Source organism: Phyllobates terribilis, unplaced genomic scaffold (genome assembly GCF_046119375.1).
Source record: "Phyllobates terribilis strain yellow unplaced genomic scaffold, ASM4611937v1 Scaffold_12__6_contigs__length_324123572, whole genome shotgun sequence".
NCBI classification, from domain to species: Eukaryota; Metazoa; Chordata; class Amphibia; order Anura; family Dendrobatidae; genus Phyllobates; species Phyllobates terribilis.
The window spans coordinates 277,331,740-277,341,810 of NW_027362772.1; the positions used below are offsets into that span (position 1 = coordinate 277,331,740).

At 42.4% G+C, this 10,071-nt stretch overlaps 1 protein-coding gene across 1 annotated transcript in view; it reads right to left on the reverse strand.

The window, feature by feature from the left end:
• ZBTB16 (zinc finger and BTB domain containing 16) overlaps nucleotides 1–4,067 on the reverse strand; it is a 129,477-nt gene extending 125,410 nt beyond the window's left edge. The window contains exon 1 of the mRNA XM_073657005.1: nucleotides 3,867–4,067. The gene's annotated coding sequence lies outside the window, so the exon portion shown is untranslated. The remainder of the gene's footprint in view (nucleotides 1–3,866) is intronic.
• Between the last annotated feature and the right edge of the window lie 6,004 nt (nucleotides 4,068–10,071).

The following is a 10,071-nucleotide window of genomic DNA, read 5'->3' on the forward strand; positions in this document are numbered from 1 at the left end:
CAAGTTTAAACAAGAAAAAGCATTTTAGACCATCTATAATAGGTTACTACCAAAATTGGAGTATAAATCTCTAACTAGAGAAAGCTTTTGTAGGAGATTGTAGTGGATTAAGGTTTCAACCAACAATTCAAAGAATGAAAAAAAAAAAAAAGTGATTTTTCGCCTTTACTTGGTACGAGGACGTTAAATATTGTATCATTAAACTAATTTAAGTGGCCAAAGCTCCCATTTTAAAAAGGAAGAGGGCAACTGGGAACCATCAATGGGAGGCAGTAGGGTTATTGCAAAGAAAATGTAAAGATTTGCCGTTAATGCACAAATGTCAAACCCACAATGAGGGCATTTTTTGGATACTCATCCATCAATGTGGAGCAACTTTCAATGACTCTTACAACCAATTTAAAAAACACTTAAAAAAAAAAACACCCTGAGACAATCTAAAAATGCAAAGAAACATAACGGCAAGTCAGGTATTTACTTATTTCTGGCCAACTCTCACACAAACTAGCAACAGCCATAAACACAGGTTTGCGTTACCGTGTAACAAAAGAACATGCAGTCTGGAGGGATGCTTTATTGGACTTGTCAGACGCAGAATAATGGTGACAATTGAAGTCTGTGTAACAAAAAGTACAAAGTGGAAAGCTTTAACATTAAACCTATTGTTACACCGCACCTTGGGAAAGGGGGTTAATAATATCCTATATAATTACAGTGAGGAGTTCCAAAACTTATAGGACAAGCAGAAATAAAGTGGAGCGCTATGCTTGGAAGGAAACTTAAGCGTTAAACGTCTGAACACGTTAAACTTATACATTGCATTTTAATTTCTGCAAGATTGCCATTCAACCCTTAAGACGAAGACAGTCTTGGAACTTGGCAACATAATAGATATCCCTCAATCCATAATTTAAAACCAATGAATATCCAAAATACCAGCAATATATCATTATATATTAGCAGTTAAAAGGGACAAATTACCTTTTTTAAAAAAAAAATAAAATAAATAATATTCAGTCTATATTGATTAGCAATCTGCACTATCAGTCATGCTACAGTCTTTAGAACAGTGTTAAAATTGTTAAATTGTCCATTTCTTTTTTGCAATGTCACACCATAGTCAATGCAAAACATTTACCAGCGCGCTTATATTTGCAATATATGAAAAAAAAAAAAAAAAAAAAAAAAAAAAAAAGGGTACTGTGCCTTTAATTGGCAATGTTTTTCCATCAAATACTCCCAAATGTAATATAGTGCCCCCTCATGGTCACAGAAGTGCCAATATAGCCAACTGTCATTTCCTTTAAATAACTACAAATACCCCCACAAAAGTGCCTGGTTGAAGGCGCTAGGGACCAATGCAATAATGCATACGCCATTCTTCTTGTAGGGATATCTGGTTTTACATAGGACTGCATTTGTACAGTATATAAACAATGCACACACAATGTTACCCCACAGCTCTGCTGCATCTCCAGGAATCTATAGATAGATGAAGACCCAAAAACTTTCCTTTCAAAGCTGCAATTAATCACATTGATAACGTAAAACCCGATAAAAGGAACATTCACCTTCTGGTCCTACAGAATAGACAGTCAAGAAGTCACCTGTTCTACAAAATACTAATGTTATTATATAGACTCTAATAACTCGACAAAGCCTGATAGAAGACACCACTGATCTTTTCCTACCTCAATAAGTCAAAGTACCTGGTTTACATTCACACCATAAAGCCAGAACATATTGTGTCTCAAGTTAGCCAACATTCCTACAGGTTCAAGTCAAACACTATCACACCAGCCATAATGTAAAATCCACAATGAAAGACAGTTTATAAGAACCTAGTAAAAGAAACGAGCACAAAGATGCATCGAGAATGGCAAGAAAATACAAATAAGTCAAGATAAAAGGGGCTAAGAAAACAGAATTCCCCCCCCCACAATAGCGGCTGGTCTTATTGTGTGGCCAAAGGCAAGAATGTTTTTGTCTGAAGCAAAGTACAAGGCAGTTCTACAGTGTGGAGGGTCAGAAGGATGGAAACCAGAGCCCCAAATAAAGAAAAAAAAAAAAACCAACCCTTTTTAGTGAGGTCACCCAGAAAATAAAAAGCAAATATTACCTCTGGCACTGTCTTTAACATACCTTGACATGGCTTTAAAAGTAAACACCTGCATTGCTTATCAATCAGGGTATAAGATAATACAGGGTAATTGATTACTGATTGTAGGAGGAAGCTGTCTACAATCTCAGCTCTAAAGGAGGAAAAACAAAAAGTGTTACACCTAATTTATGAGGTGTTAAAATATGGGCTACAGTTCAGTCCCATCCATAAAAGAAATCTATTTCTGCGCTCCTTTATGGATGTGTAAGCATTCTTAGGAACAAACTGTTAAGTCTCTGTTAAAAAAGATACAGTCACACAGCAAGAAAAAAAAAAAAAAGATAGAAGACAATGGAAATAGGAAGTTATACCAGTGATCAATAGGGGAAAGCCAAAGATCAGCTCCAATGAGACCTCTATTAAAAAGGGGGTAGCTGTTCCCTTAAACTATATTCCATGTAGCCAGTGGATTATGGTCTCTATCTTTGTAGCTGGGGGGTGTATCCATTGACAGAGCTCCTTTTGATGACTTGGAAGGGTTAATTAGTCAACTATTAAAGCCCTTTATCAGTGCTGTATTGCCCAGCTTCAGTTTTCTTTAAACCTTAGGCAAAACTAGTTTGCGAGCAAATAAAAAAAATTATACATATTTAAAGGTGCAAAAAAAAAAAAATCTATGTCAGCATTATTGACATGAAGAGGAGATGAGGTGGAAGGATTAACCCTTGCAGAGCTATAAAGGGGGTAGGGAGGAAAGGGGGGGACATACTACAGAGGCTTTATAAAAATTTTAGACATTGGTAATACTGGGCAAGAGCAGGTAAAACATGTGTGGAGACAGCAAAGGCTGCTTAAAATTCACCCACAGTAGAGGTTTCTAATGTGTTTTCGGTTCTGTCTAGCTACCACATAAAATGAATATCTGAATATTAAGTCCTGGTCAGCCTTGGCTAATACAGACAGCATACAAAAGAGGGAAGGAGACAGGTTCCCAAAATGTTAGAACATGATGTATGTGTAGAAGAGGAGGATGATGATGGTGATACATACAGACAATGGGAATAGTGGAGGTGCTTCATATATAGAGGGAAAGTGGATGCAGAAGAAATGACCATTACAGAATGAATCAAGAACTGACTCAAAAATTCAACAGATGAGACAGGGAGGAATCTATTCCACATCAATCACAAGGAGAGGAGCACTATTCGCCTCCTTTTAAAAAAACAAAAGGAAGAGAATTTGCCTTCTTTCCCCCAGTCTTGCATTTAGCAGACATAAACAAGTCATAATTATGCATGCCACATTTCACTGTCCCCCTGTCTCACACCACTAGGCTGCAGAAGGCATGCACTGTCTGAATACAACACAGCCCTTTAAATCACAGTTATATTAAATATATATATATATATATATATATATATATATATATATATATATATATATATATATATATATATATATATATATATATATATCCCACCTGAACAAAAAAAAAAGCATCTGGAATAAGCCAAGTCTTCGCTTGCGACAAGAGGATAATCAATGCTGATATTAACTTTTTATTTACAAATAAAAAAAAAGAAAAAAACCCGACAATAGAACGAAAGTTCTAAAGTGGATACAATGTATCAGAATATCAGCAACAACTTGTATAAACAAACAATGCAACTTCTGGAAGGAGCGAAGCTGGAGGATGATGGAGATCGTCGGCAGCAGCTGCGCTCACTCGGGATGAAGTTGGAGCAGGTTACTTTGGTGCACTCACCTGTGCTGCTGGGTCGCGGTGTCTGCCCCTCTCTGCAGGCAGGCATGTATATGTGTGGATGGATGGATGGCCAGCAGACGTGTGGGGATGGCACTCAGTGCAGATGCGCTGTTAAAGCCGCAGCTGCCGCCGGCTCCAGCAGTTCACACTGCCCGCTCTCATGCTCACTAGCTCCTCTCTCCTTTAAGGTTAGCAAATCAACACAGCGGTGACGTCACGCCGAGCGCCTGGAACACATGCCTCCCCCCTCCCTCACACAGAATGGATCAGCCCCACCGCCATATTTACTGCTGGCAAAGAGGGAGAGAGATGCTCAGAGCTTGTCACACTGGATGGGAGAAGGACAGCGATGGTTAGTAGGGGAGCGCACTGCTCAGGCTGAATGCGGAGTGGTGGCTGCTGGGGGGCTGCAACAGGGGGCAGGAAAAAAAAGCTTCATTGAAAAAAATGTGTTTGTGTGCATATGTATGTATATATATAAAAATATATATATTTTTTTTTTGCGTTGTCATTTTGTGACTCTGATGTGGAACTACAAGTCACAAAATAACACAGAAAATATATATATATATCATTTACACTATGCTGTGTTATTTTGTAAACTTCCAGCAATGCAGCAGCTCAGGTGATGTGGGACTACAAGTCACAAGATAACAGAAAAATTTTAAAATATATTTTAAAATTTTTCTGTTATCTTGTGACTTGTAGTCCCACATCACCTGAGCTGCTGCATTGCTGCAAGTCACAAAATAACACAGCATAGTGTATGTTAAAAGTGTGAGAGTGTGTGTGTGTATGGGTATATATATATATATATATCTCACTGTGGGATGTCCTTTAGCAAAACAAAAATTAAAGATAAGTATAATAAATATTTTTGCTGCGCTAAAGGACACCCCACAGTGATTATTTATTTGTGTGTATATATATATATATATATATATATATATATATATATATATATATATATATATATATATATATATATATATATATATAATATAATATATATGTATATGTGTGTGCTTTTTTTTTTATTATTGTTATTTTTTACTTTGCTAAAGGACATCCCACGGCACCTCAGATCTAACACTTCATATAAAATAGCTACAATAATGACTTCTTCTTTATAAAGTGTTTTCTTTTTCCTACAGGTGATCCTGTGACTTGTAGTCCAACAAAATCTCAGACCTAAGGCCATGTTCACACATTCAGTATTTGGTCAGTATTTTACATCAATATTTGTAAACCAAAACCAGGAGTGGGTGAAAAATGCAGAAGTCGTGATGTGTTTCTATTATACTTTTTATCTGATTGTTTCTCACCTAGTTTTCGCTTACAGATACTGATGTAAAATACTGAACATGTGATCATGGCCTCCGTCATAACTCATCAGAAACACTCATCCTACTGAACAACTTCAACTCTTTCTCTCATATAATAATAATAATAATAATAAATATATATATATTTTTTTGGCTTTGTTATTTTAGTGACTTGTACAAGGGTGGACATGGACAAAAGAGGTCCCCTGTGCAAGAACAATATTTGGGTCCTTTTCAGTCCAATAACTCGTCATAATACCCAATTCCACCTGCTTTGGAGGTAGTCCCCTTACCTCTTGGGCCGCTGTTGCACCAATGATGTGTCTGACCCTGGATCTGTAGTGATAAAGCAGCTCAGAGTGATGTGGGACCAGTAGTCTGTTGTGATGAGATCTGATTGATCATGGTTATCATTTACCGGAATTGTTAGGTCTGAACTGCGGCAGGGAACTACAAATCCCAGAATGACCTTAAGAAAAAAAAAACTTTATAGAAAGAAAATGGCCTGGGGACCATGATCTAGGGCTGGGAGTTGAGGTTTTGCAATGGAATAAGTGTTTTGGTGAGTTATGACTGATCGGTTATGGGCTGCTGATCTACGACTAGGAGTTGTAGTTTTGTTACAGCTGCAGATTGAGGATCACTGATCTAGGGGAAATGTATCGCTTTGCTGGGGCTTGTAGTTAAGCTATAGGTGGCGCTCTTCTGATTAGGATTCCAAAATATGTAAAATTTGCAGGTATTGTTGTGTAGAGCTGCTGTGGAACTACAAGTCCCAGGATGTCCTTTAGAACAAAAAAAAAAAGTGGACAGGTGAGCATCATAACTTGCAAGACCTGACAGCCAGAGGTTGAAGATCACTGATCTATAGACAGGGAATATCCATGCTGGGACTTGTAGTTCATCAGTAGGATGAATATATGACTGATCATGTTCATCATCTACAAGAATTGTTCTGTTTAGAGCAACTGTTTGACTACAAGTCCTAAGATCCTTTTTGGGGGAAAAATGAATTTGTGAGCATTCATTATTATTATAATTATTTGCTAGGACAATAATACAGTAGGTTGAGTAGTGGCTCGCAAATTGGAAGGGCCCAGTTTCCAAATGTCACCGAGCCCTCCCTTCCCCCACCTCACCTGGCATCTTGCTTACCTTGGTATCTGCATCCTCCGAAACCGATACATAGATCCTTTCCCAAAACATGAAGCATCTGCACATCTATTCATCTACCCCTGAAATTGATAAAACCTATAAAGGGCCAAAATATGGGGGCACGTCTGAGAAATCCGTACTTCCAAACAAGCAAGAAAGTCCAAGTGAAAATGAACAACCTTTATTGATAACACAATGTAACGCACATGATAAAATAAAAAAGGGAATATGGGACGCAAAGATCCCTTCTACCCAGGTGACAGGTAATCAAGACCATACTCATGCCGTGCATAGAATTCATATTGTCTGCATTCAGAGGACCAAGTGGATTAATGTCTATCCGAAAACTGGATAAAGGTAAGCAGCGTGTCACGGGGTGTCAGGGTTGACACAGTCATATGGTGTCCGGCTGTAGAAGGTCGCCGCATTTGGCCTTACAAACCTCTCCATGATCCTTTTATGATTCCTCTCTCTTTAGGACCCAGTGGTGATCCTCACCTTTTTGAGGATTATACCTTTCCCTTTAGGACCCTGAGGCAGGGCCGGCGTCAGCACCTGAGCAAGTGCTGGGGCCCTGAGCAGGCGGGGGCCCACTCTCGGTCGGGCACCCTGCCGGGCTATGGGCGGAGGAGAGCGGTGCCAGAGCCCGCCCTTCTCCCCCCGCTTGCTCAGGGCCCCGGCAGCCGGATACTTACCTCTCCCCGTGCCGCCTCAGATCCGCTGTCTTCCTGCTGTGCGCTCCCTGTGACGTCTCAGGTCAGAGGGTGCGGTGACGTCTTTCCACCACACCCTCCCCTGAGCCGTCACAGGCAGCGCAGAGCGGGACGACGCCAGTGACACTGGAGTCCGGACCAGAGCAGCAGCAGGTGAGGAGAAGTGAAGTGGTATTTTTTTTTTTTTTTTTTTTAATGTATGGAGGCATGGGGCATTATATGGGGGGGGGGGGGGGGGATATCCTGAATGGGGCATTAAATGGGGGGGGGGAAGGGACATCCTGCATGGGGCATTTATATGAGGGGGAGAGGTGACATCCTGCATGGGGCATTATAGGGGGGGAGGGACATCCTGCATGGGGCATTATATGGGGGAGGAGGGACATCCTGTGTGGGGCATTATATGGGGGAGGAGGGACATCCTGCGTGGGGCATTATATGGGGGGGGGGAGAAGGGACATCCTGCGTGGGGCATTATATGGAGGGGGAGAAGTGACATCCTGCGTGGGGCATTATATGGAGGGGGAGAAGTGACATCCTGCTTGGGGCATTATATGGGGGGGAGAAGTGACATCCTGCATGGGGCATTATATGGGGGGGAGAAGTGACATCCTGCATGAGGCATTATATGGGGGGGGAGAAGTGACATCCTGCATGGGGCATTATATGGGGGGGGGACATCCTGCATGGGGCATTATATGGGGGGAGGGACATCCTGCATGGGGCATTATATGGGGGGAAGGGACATCCTGAATGGGGCATTATATGGGGGGGTGATATCCTGAATGAGGCATTATATGGGGGTGACATCCTGCATGGGGCATTATAGGGGGGGGGGGACATCCTGCGTAGGGCATTATATGTGGGGGAAAGGGATATCCTGCATGGGGCATTATATGGGGGGAAGAGACATCCTGCATGGGGCATTATATCGGGGGTGAAATCCTGCATGGGGCATTATATGGGGGGGGAGAAGTGACATCCTGCATGAGGCATTATATGGGGGGGGAGAAGTGACATCCTGCATGGGGCATTATATGGGGGGGGACATCCTGAATGGGGCATTATATGGGGGGGACATCCTGAATGGGGCATTATATGGGGGGAGGGACATCCTGCATGGGGCATTATATGGGGGGAAGGGACATCCTGAATGGGGCATTATATGGGGGGGGGTGATATCCTGAATGGGGCATTATATGGGGGGGTGACATCCTGCATGGGGCATTATAGGGGGGGGGGACATCCTGCGTAGGGCATTATATGTGGGGGAAAGGGATATCCTGCATGGGGCATTATATGGGGGGGAGAAGTGACATCCTGCATGGGGCATTATATCGGGGGTGAAATCCTGCATGGGGCATTATAAGGGGGGAATAGCCTGCATGGAGCATTTATATAGGGGACCAGTATCCTGTAAGGACTTTATATAGGGGACCAGTATCCTGTAAGGACGTTATATGGGGGCCAGTATCCTGTACGGAGCGTTATATGGGGGCCAGTATTCTGGATGGAGCGTTATATGGGGGCCAGTATTCCAGATGGAGCGTTATATGGGGGCCAGTATTCTGGATGGAGCGTTTTTTATTTGGGGCCAGTATACACTGTGGAGCGATTTGCCGGTTCTGAGCTATTGTGGAATTTACAATAGATATCACTCATGTAATGTAAGAAGTGAAATCTTTGTCCTTGTACTAATATATATATATATATATAATATATATTTCTCTGTTGTATCTGTGCATCATGAATCGTGGTATGTGTTAAAGGGGCCACTGAGAGTCTTTCGCCTGGGGCCCAGAAAAACCTGGAGTCAGCCCTGCCCTGGGGTATCCTCACCTTTTTGCTGTTAATCAGCACTTCCTTGTGGTTTCCTTAAATATCCTCAGAGTTGCTGGTGATAGTGTGTTATACCTATTCAGGCCTGGGATTCTAGTAGTCGACTAGAATTACCTTTGTGGATTGTTGCCGTGCTTTCTCCGGTGTCATCTTGGAGCTAAGTGTTTTTCCCCTGTTTGTTTCCCTTGTGTGTCCTTTAGTTTTTAGTGGGGCTGACTTACTGCTCACCCTTCCCACTCCCTACATAGGGCCTAGCCTTAGGGTCAGCTAGAGCCAGGTTTCCTGCTCGGGGATTGGTGCAGAATCTATTTAGGGTCTATAGGGGAGTCAGGGTTTGTCATTAGATCTGTTTAGGGGTCTCACTCTCCCTTTCCCTAGTTGAAGGGTTCCCCGTCATTATACTCTGGGTTCTCCCCATACCTAGCGTGACACAGTGCTGGACTGGTGTGCCAAGGGCCTGCCAGTCACATTTACTTTGGTGGCCCACTGTTCACATTACCCTCATTCGCAAACTTGCCTGTGCTATATAATAATAAGCGAGGTAGTTTGTTAAATGAAGGTTGAGATAATGGCCTTTTCTGCACATGGTGAAACAAATGTATTGTGCCAACTACTTCTCATATAGGTGGAGTGTAGTGCCTATTTCTGCATGGGGGGGCCCACCGAGGATTCTCCTTTTCTCCTGTGGGCCAGTCCGAGCCTGAAGGTAGGTATAGGAAATATTAGTGTCCAGTAGTGAGAAAATGATATGGATTGAACAGACAGCAATAAATAAATAACAATAGAAACCTGTGAAAACCTGGGAGGAATAGGACCGGAACGTTAAAGGGGTTGTCCGATCCAAACCGATAAGTCTGCAGTCACTCTGTGTGACTGCAGACTTATGAATCCGCCAGTGCACAAACTTGTATAGAGCGAGTCTGTGCCCTCTAGTGGGCCACGCTCACAAGTTGGGTCGTGTATGGAGTGAGGCTGCGCCCATTGGTCGGGGGGATGTGGGGCGTGCGCTGGGGGGATTCATAAGTCTGCAGTCACACAGATTGACTGCAGACTTATCGGTTTGGACCGGGCAACCCTTATAAACTGCATTTCGCATTAGCTTCTTCCAGGGGGCTGAAATTGGCTGCTTATGCTGGAAGTTGTTGTTCTATGGGTTGAAGATGGGATAGGGGT